This window comes from Apodemus sylvaticus, chromosome 18 (assembly GCF_947179515.1).
Source record: "Apodemus sylvaticus chromosome 18, mApoSyl1.1, whole genome shotgun sequence".
Lineage (NCBI taxonomy): Eukaryota > Metazoa > Chordata > Mammalia > Rodentia > Muridae > Apodemus > Apodemus sylvaticus.
In genome coordinates, this window is record NC_067489.1 from 9,745,412 (window position 1) to 9,756,491 (window position 11,080).

An 11,080-nucleotide genomic window follows, 5' to 3' on the forward strand; every position below is an offset into this window, starting at 1 on the left:
GGTATGTGGGGATTCAGGAATTAATGCTCACAGGCTCTACCTGTGATTGGAGTTCAGACCAGGGCGTGGGGAAGTTGATTAAAAACACTGAGTTTTAATTATTACTGAGTGGTAAGGTTGATCCTGGGCTTGGGAGAGCCTTTGAGGTTGCACTTGTGTGTACATATTTATGTGGGTGTTCAGTTTCGTGTACATAGAGAAGCCAGAAGTCAATGTTGGATACCTTCTTCACTCTCTGTTATTTATGTTTACATTTATCTATTATGTGTGTGTGTGTGTGCACCTGTGTGCATGGATGGGTACAAGGTAGGAATCAGTTCTCTCCTACATGTAAGTCCTGAGGGTGAAACTCAGGTCCTTAGAGCATTTACCTGCTGAGCCATCTTGTCCACCCTATTTTTGTTGTTGTTGTTGTTGTTTTTGTTTGTTTGTTTGTTTGTTTTTTTACAACAGTTGCTCTCACTGAACGTGGAGCTCATGACTTGGCTGGGCTAGCTGGCCACTCACCTCCATGGATCCTGTCCCTGCACAACCAGTGCCAATACTACAGGCGTACATCACCATGACTGCCTTTGTATGTGGTGCATCTGAACTCGGGTTCTCAGACTTGCATAGCAAATACTTCATAGACTGAGCCATTGCCCTAGCCTAAGACAAGAAGCGCTTCTGAAAGGGCTTCACGCTGAGGATCGTGAGGCATTCTTGCTTCTTCGGCTGGACTTCCATGCTAGTGGGTGTGTGAGCAGCAAGTGGGCGGGGACACCGAGGTCCAGAGGATGAGTGGCACCTTCAGTGGGTGATGCTTGTGACAGAGGTGGGAGAGGGTGGTGGATGAGCACCGTTTAGGAAATGACATGGTTGCAACTAAGATGGGGAAGAGGCGCTGGTGGGGGCGGGGAGGATCACACCGAGGCTTTCTGGCCTCTGCCTGTAAGAGGAGGGTGGGCAGCCACCAACCCACTCCTGGAGAATGTTCTCTGATGTTTTTATTTAGCATGGTGCAATCTTGTATATCTGAGATTTTAAGATGTGATAAAAATGCATGAACTTTAGTTTGCCAAGGCTGGGTGTGAGGTTGAGACTTTGTGTTTCTTCTCCCTGCTTTGATCTAACGGAGGCCTCAGGATGGAATTCTGCTGAGTCAAAAAGTATACAAGCCGAATCTTTGCTGGGTCAAGCCTCACATTTTACAGGCAGGGAAACTGAGGTCGGGTCCCAGAATCCCTTGCTCTCCCACCCAGGCTCTGCGCCCGACCACGCCTCCCCACACTGTGCTTGAATTAGGAGAACATTCTTTCAGCAGATCTCCCCGCCGCCTCCGGTCTCTCTCGGCTTGAAACCATCCTACACACAGCTGCTGGGATAATCTTTCTAAAGCCATTTTTATCATGTCACTTCTCGGCACGATGTTTTTGGTTGCCTTTTGTCACATCCAGATTTCTCCTTTCTGGCTCTCGGGGCTTTCTGCAAAATGTCCTCTGTCCCGGGGTTCACCGTGAGCTTTTATGGGAAGCTGTCCGGTACTGTGGCTCAGTGTGACGCCCTACGCTCCTTGTTCTTTCCTGCCGCTAGGCCTTGGCACCAGCCTTGTTACCCTCCCGGAATGTTCTTTGACAACTCGGGTCTTGTGTTACTTTACATCACTGAGCCATGCTTTCCCCACCTCGGAGCCCCTTCCTTATCTGAACTCACTGCTACAAATCCTTTCCTCTCCCTTACTGTTCCTGTGCCTTCTGGCCATCTTTAGCAGCTTGCTGAGCCTTACATAAAATATAATAACCCAGTGAACCTATGGTCATATGATTACCTAACTTGAGAAAACAAAACGGGCAAACCGGAACAACAAACGCACGCGTGCTCAGTGGCGCAGCCCTGCGACGTTGCTTTGGAAGAGGGTTTCCGCTGGGTGCTGGTGGTTGTGTGGTCACGCCGTGGCCGTTTGTCTTACCAGTGTTTTAAGGAAGGGTGCTTTGTGGTTGAGCTGCACCCACACCCAGGAATGACATCTTGCCATAGTGAATCCTTCCTCTGGATCCATGGGTGTGGCATTCCCAGCGCCAGTTCTTGGTGCTGAGTCACTGAAAATGGCCCGCGGGCAGAGAGGAGTTTGGGGTCACCCCGTTCTGCATCTGAGCTCAGGTGGCTCTCATTTAAAGACCACGTGTCTTTCATTTTCTTCTTTTGGACTCATGGTTTTAGTAGAATTCAGGTGATGGCGAGGTGGTGTTGAATTGCCCAGATCTCTGCCTCAGAATCACTGAGTAGAATCTGAGTCTGTCTGCCTGATATCTGCGGACCAGGTGTTAAGTATCTTCCTTGTTTTTGAGTTTATGGGTGTGACTACATGCTGTGATGAGGACTGAGTGGACTTGGCTACAGTTATTTTGTCTGAAATGGGCACCAGGATTGTCTTGCTGTCCTCACACAAAGATCACTATAAAGCTGAAGTCCCTGAGGCTTGTGGAGACAGGAGGCAGGAAGCGGATCTGAGGTTTCCTTGCTCTCTGAGGGATGTTCTGATCAATGTCCACTCTGTTCTTTACTGTGTGGTGTATTTTGTCAGATCCCTGATGACAGCTCTGTAAATCATAAAGACTTTATTTATTTATTTATTTATTTATTTATTTACTTATTTATTTATTTATAAAGCAGTCCTGGGAGTCTTTCATTCATAAAGAGGAAAGGTGTATTGCCTTCTGCGTGTTCTTTGTGTAAATCCAGCTGCCTCTGTGAGTGACACATGTCCCTTCATGTTGCTAATCTTGGTATCTTGCTATTAAAATCAGATCTAGGGCCAGGGAGATGGATGAGTAAGTCAAGCCCTGACTTTGATTCCTAGAATCTGAGTAAGGAAAAATAAATAAATAAAACGGGTCAGGCACGATAGTGTGAGTTCGTCACCCCAGCACTGGGGAGCAGAGGCAGGAGGATGTCTGGGACTTGCTGACCAGTCTACCTAGTTCACCTGAGCTCTAGTCCAGTCAGAGACCTTGTCTAAAAATAAAACCAAGGTTGATTGTAAAAGTAACTTTTATTCACCGGATGTGACTGTCATCTCAGAGCCTGACTGCCTCTGTCTGCTAGCCTAGGCCTAGTCCTGGAAGCTTTTAGACTCTGGACAATCTTATCTAGACTAGAAGTCTCAGCCTCTGAGCCTTACTACTGATAAACTCACCCTTTCTAGATCTTTATGAACTCTGGCTAAGTAGTTCAACTCAGCTGTTCTGCTTCAGATTCCTCTCCAGGCTGACTGATTCAGTCTGGTCTCTCTCTTGGCCACTGACTGAATTGTTTCACTTGGCCTTATATTACCTTGGGCAGTCTGTTCTAATCTTCTGGCTCCTCATTCTCTGCCTCCTCCTGTTTTCACTTGTGCCTGGCTTGTTCTCTCTCTGTCACCGTCTCTCATCACTGTCCTGGTAAAACTGCCTTTTCTCTCTGCTTCCCTCCTTTCTCTTCTCGTGAGGGTTGGGCGTATCCTACTCTGTCAAATCTTTCTCTGATTTGTCACTTTGTCTGCCACTCATTTAGACATCACTTTCCATGGGACCTTCCTTCTACAAACTAACCTTACCTTCATTGTTTGGAACTAAAGGTGTGTGCTAAGGGTGTGTCTGTTCCATCTAGAGTAGCCTTGTTGCTGGACTGACATCCCCCTACAGTCGATGGCACTTGAAGAACAACCACTGGCCCTCACATGTATTGTACATGTATACTCATACATGCATAGATTCACATACTCACATACATACAGGCATATATATGCACAAACCATAAGTAGTGAAGAAGCTGTCAACGAGTATATATGAAGTATTACTATAGGGTGAACACACTTTTCCGAAATGTGTGTTAGGAAGGTTTTGAGCTTCAGATTTTTTTTTCAGATTTGTGGATACTTACATAACTATATTGAAATACTTTGGAGTGAGACCTAAATTTAAGTACAGAGTTCATTTATGTTCCATATATGTATGATCTGAAATAATAATTTTGTTGAATTTTTAATGTGCCTGAAGTTGGATTCTGTGTTGTCATGGGAAGTCAGGTATGGAATTCTAGAATCCATGCTCAATCGATACATAGGTTTCCTAGACATTTTCTAAACATTTCTCGCTAGAATTGTCTCTCAGTTCTGGATCTCCAAGTGCTATACTGTGTCCAGCTAACCTTTTCCTCAGATCTGGAGAGACACTGAGCAGTCCAGTTCCCATTTGCTTCTGCTCCTTAATCTAAGGACGGTGCGATTTGGTGTCTATGTTTTGGTATTTCTCTTTCCTAACTGTACCCTCCCAAGGGCGACCCAGGATCTGTCCTATCCAGCCAAGCATCCTATGGACTTTACAGTGCACCTATTGAGGACATCAGAGACTTTTTAATGATCAGTCTGCTTTTCTTCCAATGTGTATGCTTTCTGAGGAGAGATTATTTTATTAAGGTACATCTATCGATATGCTGAGTTAAAACACACACACATACACACACACACACACACACATTCCTACTTCCTTTTAGGATGCTCTCTTCCCCAGAGAGCCAGGATTATTTGCAAGTTAATTTCACTTTGGGCCTCTGGTTCCCTCCGCAGAGGCAGATAGGATTGGGTCATCTGGTGTCCTACAGTTATTCTTAGCCCTAAACATGTTTCTTTTCTACATTTCTTGGACTTAATTGTTTGGCAAAATTGTCCCTGGTTTACTCTTTCCTCAATGTGTTATTTTCAAATGCCATACCATTTAAAAAGTGAGTAAGTCCACAGGCCTGTGGCTAAAGGCTGCAGATATGGTGTCTCCCTATTTCCTGGTACTTTTGGAAGTTCATCAGCCTGGGTCACAGATTCAGCACCGAAGCCCCAGGACAGGGACCGCTGGATTCTGAGCTGGTCAGTAGACCAGGCGATCTGTCCTGCTGGAGGGTTATTAAGCTTCCTGCCATCTCGAGGTATCCCTAATGTGGTAGGCCTTATTATGGTTATTTCCTTGCAAAAAAACCAATCGTGCCTATGTACTTGGCTTCCCACAAAACAGCAGTACAGGCGCGGTAGCACTTGTTTTCCTACTGTTTAATTTTAGGTGTATTGAGTGAAAGAAGTTAAAGATAACATGAAATATATGATTGTGTGTTTTGTGAGGGAGGTTTACCTATTTGTTCATTTTTTTTTAAATGCAACCATGCACAAGGAATTAGAGTTGAAGGAGGGAGTGCCCCATTCTGCTTCTCTGCCATCCTGAGGCATGGGGGTGGGGGTTAGAACTTTTAGTATACAGTAACAGAGTGGAATTTCCCACCTCCACTGAGGACAACAACCTCCTGCCTTGCCATCTCACATCCTAGGGCGTCTGTTGGACCAGCTTCATTGCCTATGACCATGGCTGACATGGTGTGCTAACTGGTGGTTACATTAACTCAGTACGAGCTAGAGTCATCAGAGAGGGGGGAGCCTCAGTTGAGCATATGCCTCCATAAGACTGGCCTGTGGGCAAGCCTGTAGAGCGCTTCCTTAATTAGTGATTGATGTGGGAGGGCCCAGTGTATGGAGGGAGGGGTGGGGCCATCCCTGGGCTGGCAGTCCTGGGTTCTATAGGAAAGCAGGCTGAGCAAGCCACAAAGAGCAAGCCAGTATGCAGCACCCCTCCATGGCCTCTGCATCAGCTCCTGCCTCAGGGTCCTGCTTGAGTTCCTGTCCTGACTTCCTTTGATGATGAATAGCCGTGTGGAAGTGTGAGCCGAATAAACCCTTCCCTCCCCAAATTGCTTTTGGTCATGGTGTTGTTTCATCACAGCGGTAGTGACCTAGCAGGACACAAGGGGACTCTTCACTCCTGCTGTGTTACTTGTTTTGTGGACTTGGATGCACACCAGAGGTGTGTGCCTACGCCCAGCATGTTCAGCCTTGTATGCTCACTGCTTGACTTGCTGGTGACTGCTTCTGTTGGTCTGTCTCCTCAGGGCAGCCCCCTGACTCCTCCTCACTCATGTGCTTCCGTGTCAGCTGTTCAGCATGTCACTGGACTGTTGCTTTTAGGCTCTTCCTTGGCTAACTCTTTAGCTCTAGCAGAGACTTACATGTTTATTTCTCATCCATTCTAGGCATTGTCACCCGACAGCCAGCTCGTGTGTGAAGAGATGCGCTGGCTCGTCTGAGCTCCCTGAACTTCCCGTCTCTCTTTGCAGTTGTGGCCAGTGTGGTGTGTGCCGTGTTTAGCAGTCACCATTAAGTCCGGTGCTTTGGCTGTACTCTGAACATCAGAAATAAGTGCACCTGTCCCACCATTGCTCACTGGACACGGCAGAGCTGCCCAGCACACAGTGGCTATGTTCTCTCTCACACAGATCTCTGGAATGCCTAAGGCTGTTTCCTCTTTCCTTCCTCCTCTTCCTCCTCCTTTCCCTCTACCCCTCTCTCATCTCACTGCATATTCCAGGTTGATCTTGAACCCACAATCCTCCTGCCTCAGCTTCCTCGCTGCTGGGATTGCAGGTGTATGCCACTCTACCCAGCGTCTTGCGTTTCTTTCCTGTTGCAGTTATCCCAAAGGCCCAGGGGATAGGTGATACTCCTCAGATTCGGGCCCCTGGACTGTCCTTCCTTCCCGACGGACAGGTTTTGATCGATCGCTAAGTTTCTGAGGCCTGAGCTTTTTCAACACTTCATGCCTTTTCTGGCCGTCTGTCTTATTTCGAGTCTGCCCCTTTCTGCCTTTACTGACGTTGGGCTTGCAGTAGTGCGGACTGTAAGAGTGGAGACTCGTTTCCCATCTTGCCAGTCATTCCCTCTGTTAGAAGGTCTAGCCTGGTTATTGATTTCCAACATCATTTCCCCTTTGTTTTCCTGTCCCCTCTGGAGAGCTTGGTGATAGATAGTCCTTTGCTGTCACCGGTTTCTTCACCTGCAGTTTCTTTTCTTTCTGTCAGGAGTGCTCGTGCTCTCGTGTGTGGCCTGCGATCTTCCTGCTGTGTCGTGTGCTCTGCTGTGCGTTTTATTTCTATTTTTCTGGTAGGTTTTGTTAATGTTATTACCTTCAACACATGAATTAAAATTTCAGTCTCAACTGTTTCATTTAAGTTTCCAGCTTGTCCCCCCCCCCTGCCCCCGCCCCCCATATCTTTTGAAGGTGGCGCAGTATTTCCTCGGCTTTCTCTGTACAAATTGTCTTACCACTTGTGTGCCTAATTGCCTTTTCTATTGAAACTCTTAGGATTCCCCACAGATTTCCTTTACAGCAGAGTGGTTGGCTCTAGCTGTGTGCTGTCATGTGTGGTAATTTTTCACGTTGTCTGGACAAACAGCACACCAGATCGCTTGAGAACCTGAACCCCAAATTTGAGTCTTTGTTTAGAGGGGATCACCATCATTTTCAAAGGGGAGGTGATTCTAGTCCCTTGGGAGGTGCTATGAGGTGGGAGGTGCCAGGCGAGGGTTTTTGGGGTGCCTGTTTATGCGTGCTGATGGTCATTCTGTGGGTGCTGTCGTAGCTAGGCTCTGCTCCCCCAGCTCGGGCTCCCCACCTGTTGCCCATGTCGTGAGCAGCTGCGGCAGCAGGCACTCTGGGATCTGCAGTGTTACTCCCCTCTCTGTCTTGCAGCCTCCCTGCCTCCCAGATCCCGTCCTGTTGTAACCTTCCGCTTGCTGTATCCTGCAGATGAGCTGAAGCTGCTGGTGCTGTAGATCTTGCCCACTGCCCTTCTTTCACGTCCATGGCTTGCTTTCTTTTTAAACCCCTCACTGTCCCCTCACTCGATCTCAGAAGGAAGAGAAGGGAAATTTACACAGCCACCCCGCCACCTCCAAGGAGAGACGGCATAGAGCTTTGTTTTATCATAGCTTTGGGGGTTGAAATGTAATATAATTCTCTGACATTATTCAAATGATAATGGCCCGGCAGTCTGTTAGGTTATGGGCTGCTTCTGCCTCTGCCTGCCACTGGAAATATTCTGTGGATTTTATCACTGCGTAAATGACCGTGGAGTGCCGAGAGCCGGTGTGTGATGGCTCTGACCTGGATGGGAACCAGGCATTTGTACGCTCGCTTCTGGGAGCACTGGCTGATAGTGGAGAAGAAATAGAGTTGAGGCCACAGCGTAGAATTATTTCTGTGTGTAAAAGACAGGCCACAGTGAACCCTGCAACAAAGCCTGGGCTTGCTTTTCCCTAAGACTCGTGCTTGAGAAAGTGCCTGAAGGAAACCCTACTTCTTCAGTCCTTCTGTCTCCTTGCTTTGCCAGTAGGAACCCGGAGTGGTGACTTCCTGGAGAAACCTCAGAAGGTGCTCAAGGGTATTGGGGACCTCCTGCTGGACGTGTTATCTTTAGATATCCAGTAGCTCTAGGTTCTTGGTTCCTGTAACTCCAGTGGTGGTCTAAATAGACTGTCGGGGAGGATTCCTAACAACCCTCTGTGCACACACACAGCGTTATCTCATGATTTCAGGGAGTTGTTAGTCTGAGAGACATTCCTGTAATAAAACTACATTTAGCATCATTCATGTGGAAAGAACTCCTCATGTTTATATCTGGAAAAACACAATAAAAGTCCAGTGCCTGAAATCCCAGCGGAGGCAGAAGAATCAGGAGTTTGAGGCCGACCTGGGCTACAGACTTGATGTCAAAAACAGAGAAGAAAAATAAAACAGTCCAGAAACAGCGCTGAGCCCTTCTTAGTCCAACAGAGCAGCATTCAGCAAGAATTCACGGGAAACGAATGTGCTTTTCTTCCTGTCGGGTGATAATGTTTGCGGTCTGTGGTTAAATCATGAGTGTAGTATTGAGTGTCATCACAGGTGTGCATTTTGATCTGGATGGCCTCTGTTGGAGCTTCAAGGTTCTTAGGCCTCCGTACATGGAATTGTACAGAGGTGCGTGGGCAGTTAAAGGAAGGCAGATAGGTTATTGAAGGGGAACTGTACGTAAGTACCAAGGTGTACGAGATACGGCCTGTGGCCTGGCTCCCCGCAACAGAGGAAAGGCCTGGCCCTGGGGTGCAAGCTTTTGTGGGGACATAACCGTCCTCTGCTACCACTTGTGGAGTAAATAGGTGGCCCCAAGTTGATGGCATAACCATCTTCTGTGACCACTGTGGGGCATAGGTTGTGGATTATGGGAGGACCTGGCATCATGCCCAGAGCTCTGGCCACTGGGCAAGGCAGACACAGAATCCTTTTTTTTTTTATTCGATATATTTTTATTTGCATTTCAAATGATTTCCCCTTTTCTGGACCCCCACTCCCCGAAAGTCCCAAGCCCCCTTCCCTCCCCCTCTTCTCCCATCCACCCGTTCCCACTTCCCTGTTCTGGTTTTGCCCTATACTGCTACACTGGGTCTTTCCAGAACAAGGGGCCACTCCTCTGTTTTTCTTGTACCTCATTTGATATGCAGACACAGAATCCTAATAGGCTATTATTATTATTATTATTATTATGATTTTGGATTTGGTTTTTTCGAGACAGGGTTTCTCTGTATAGCCCTGGCTGTCCTGGAACTCACTCTGTAGACCAGGCTGGCCTTGAACTCAGAAATCTGCTTGCCTCTGCCTCCCAGAGTGCTAGGATTACAAGCTTGTGCCACCACCACCCGGTTATTATTATTTTTTAATAGATAAAGTTTTTAACGAGAAAAAACAAACACCAAAACTTTCCTCAACATTTCATTCAGAAAAATTACGTGATTACTGGTAGAAAACAGTCTAAATAATTTGTATTAGAAGTTTCAGCATTGATTGTTTTGTTTCACATCAAAACAGAGCTTTGAAACATGAATGGTGTGTGACTCTTCTTCCCAAAATATCAATAATCTTAATCATTTTGCTAATGTTTCTAATAATATTTTCCAGGTTAATAAACAGCTTTACACTTGATCTTAGCCAAAAGGCCGAGAAGCAATAACAACTTTATCTATGTTTAAATATATGTGCTTATACAGAACCAAGCTAGAGGCCAATGAAACTTCCAAGGCTTCAATTTAATTATCTGATGCAGGCTATTGTTGAGCAAGGTTCCTTGCTTGAATGAAGCCCAGGTGTGCCAAGGCTGTCTGAGTCTTCCAGTTTCGGTTACCATTTATATGCTAATCTCTGGAATGTTTTTTTTTCATTCTATTCATAATCTCTATTATATTAATTACTACTACTACTATTGTTATTATTTATTTTATGTCTCAACCCAATTCCCCCTCCTTCCTCCCCTCCCAATTCCTTTCCCCACCTCTCCTCTGCCCCTCCCCTATTCCACTCCTCCCCTATTTCTATTCAGAAAAGAGCAGGCTTCCCATGGCCTTTCAAGTTACAGTGAGAGCAGGCACCTCCCCTCACGTTATGGGTGGACACGGCAACCCAGTAAGAGGGAAATGTTCCAAAGCAGGCAAGAGTCAGAACACACCTCCCTCCAACCCAAGCTACACAACTGTAACATTTGTGCAGAGGGACTGGTCAGACCCACACAGGCTCCCTGATTGTTGCCCTAGTTAGTTGATTCTGTGGGTTTTTGTGGTGTCTGTGACCCCTCTGGCTCCTACAGTCCTTCCCTGAGCTCTGCCTGATGTTTGCCCCTGGCTCTCTGCATCTGTTTCCCTCACTTGCTCAATGAAGCCTCTCTGAAGACAGCTGGGTTAGGCACCAGTCTATGCAAGCTGTGAGTATAACAGGATATTATTCGGCATCATTTCATTGCCCCCCCCTTTTTTTTTTGGTCATGTTTGGTTTTGCCCTAGGTCTCTATCTCTAGGCTGTCCCGCCTCTTGTTTCTGGCCCTCCAGGTAGCGTTAGGGGTGGGTTCCCTCTAGTGACATGGGTCTCAGGCTGGACCTGTGATTAGTTGGCCACTTCTAGTACATCTTGTAGTCAGGAAAAACTGTAGCTGGGTTGGTGTCCCTGTCCCTTCCCTGGCAGTCTTGCCTAACTACATCAGATAGCCAATTTAGGGTCCATGTCCCCCATTGCTAGGAGTCTTAGCTAGGGTCACCTTTGTAGATTCTTGGGAATTTCCATTGTACTAGGTTTCTAGCTCGTCCCCCAGATGACCCCCCCCTCATTCCAGTTGTTTCTCCCCAACCCTGTACAGTCCCCGGTACAGTCCCCCTCCTTCCTCC

General features: G+C 46.9%; 1 pseudogene; it reads right to left on the reverse strand.

The window, feature by feature from the left end:
- Window positions 1-9,716: 9,716 nt before the first annotated feature.
- On the reverse strand, window positions 9,717-9,877 carry LOC127669044 (uncharacterized; annotated as a pseudogene).
- Between the last annotated feature and the right edge of the window lie 1,203 nt (window positions 9,878-11,080).